This window comes from Triturus cristatus, chromosome 5_1 (genome assembly GCF_964204655.1).
Source record: "Triturus cristatus chromosome 5_1, aTriCri1.1, whole genome shotgun sequence".
NCBI classification, from domain to species: Eukaryota; Metazoa; Chordata; class Amphibia; order Caudata; family Salamandridae; genus Triturus; species Triturus cristatus.
In genome coordinates this window covers 968,195,015-968,196,889 of record NC_140587.1, presented here as the reverse complement: position 1 = coordinate 968,196,889, position 1,875 = coordinate 968,195,015, and the positions used below count along the sequence as shown (strand labels likewise).

General features: G+C 57.7%; 1 non-coding gene across 1 annotated transcript; it reads right to left on the bottom strand.

Annotated features, from left to right (window-relative positions):
* Window positions 1–1,306: 1,306 nt before the first annotated feature.
* LOC146832735 (5S ribosomal RNA) lies at window positions 1,307–1,425 on the bottom strand. The gene has a single exon (XR_014961641.1). It is a non-coding gene; the product is annotated as a 5S ribosomal RNA (ribosomal RNA).
* Window positions 1,426–1,875: the final 450 nt, after the last annotated feature.

The following is a 1,875-nucleotide window of genomic DNA, read 5'->3' as shown; positions in this document are numbered from 1 at the left end:
ACCAACATAACAGGGACCAGAGACACCACAGGCCCAAAACGAGCCCCCACCCCAGAGCACCAAAGGACCAGGCCCCAATGACAAGCCTCAAGGGGAAAGCGACAGGACCAAACCAACCCTCAGGCACCCCACAAAGCAGGCTGATGGCAACAAGGCACATCAGGGATAACTTAAACAAAAAAACAACCGCGAAGCCACGGCCCCAGGGCAGAGGCAAGACCATGCCAGAGAAAAAGACACAGCACAGGGCCACCAAGCAGGAGCAGAAGGGAAAGCTGCAACACAGCTCACACCCCAGGGCAGGCAAACACCAGACCAAACCGGCCGCCCACCAACACTCCCAAAAGAGAGGTAGAAGCAACAGGGTAGAAACCAAGGAGCCGCAGAGGACAAGCGAAGGAAGAACCACAACACCTAGCCCCCACCGGCAGCAAAGGAACCGGCAGCAAAAAGACAGAGGACCCCCAAAAGCGGCCCAAGCCTCCGAAAAGGAACCCAAGAGTGGAGAAGGAAACCGCAACACGGCACCCAACCTCCACCAGCCAGCCCAGGTACAAACCACAACCCAACGCCAGGTAATACCAAGAACAAGGCACACCAGGGGCACCAGGGGTACCAGCTGCGCAGCCCTGAAACCAACCAGCTGACCACGGACAGCCGCTGGAGACCAGCGAGAGGCAGCAGAAGCACAGCGTGCCAGCCATCCCCAGCACCAAGGGGCATGTCAGGCCAGAAAGAGGGCACAACACCAACCCCCCCACCCCCCCCCCCAGGAAAGACCAAGGACCCAACTCCAAATAAGAAAAAGTGACAGAACCCTCAGTGAGAAATGCAGCGCAGGTCAACTGGAACAAAAAGAACACCCCAGTAACCAGGAGACCGGGGACCCCAAAGGACAGGGCAAGAGAGCCGGAACAGGAGACAAACCACTATGTGGTACTTACCCCCAAGGTAGACAAGCAGCACAACACACCACCTGCCACCACCAGCAAGCCCAGGAACTGACAACCAGCACAGCGCTGGGCAGAAGGCCAACCGGAAACACCCCCTGAAAGAGAGAGAAAACAGAGACCCAAACACCGACCAAGCAACAAGGTGTCGTGAACTCAAAAGGCCAACAGACTACAACACCAGGTGGACACCCCTCCAGGAACCAGCCAGGTCTGACTCCACTCAAAGTAAGAGCAGACTAGACCAGACAAAAACAGGGAGGCAAGGGCGCAGGAAGGCCAGCCAACAACGACAGGCCCCTCCATGTGGCCACCCAGGGAAGGCAACAACTAGGCCCCACCAGAGCAGACGTTTTAGCCTACAGCACCTGGTATTCCCAGGCAGTCTCCCATCCAGGTACTAACCAGGTCCGACCCTGCTTAACTACTGAGATCAGACGTGATCATGTGCTTTCAGGGTGGTATGGCAGCAGGCCGGAACACAGGAAAAAAAGGGTGAAACTGCTGCAGGCAGAATCAGGACCGGAAAAAGAAACCGCTATACGTTACTCACCACCGGGGCAGGGAGACAGCACCAGACATCGACTGCTCCCACCAGCCAACTCAGATGCCCTCCAGCAAGCCAGCCCCGGGCAGAAGGGAATAGACAGCAGCATCCGGCACTCCTAGGCAAGAAGAGCCATGCTGCTCCACAATGGAGAGCTTCAGGGGCTCAATGAAGGAAAAGGAGCAGGGCACCACTAAGACCAGCCCTGGGACTCTCTATAGCAGCCACAGCAGCGTGTCTTCCAGACCGGCCAAGCCACAGGAAGATGCGCCCTCCAACCTGAAACAGACCAGAGGAATGGCATCCCAGCCGCAAAGATCCGGCTGCCAACCAACAAGGCTCCCGGCAAGCCTGGCAGGCCAGGAGACCGCGCAGCAG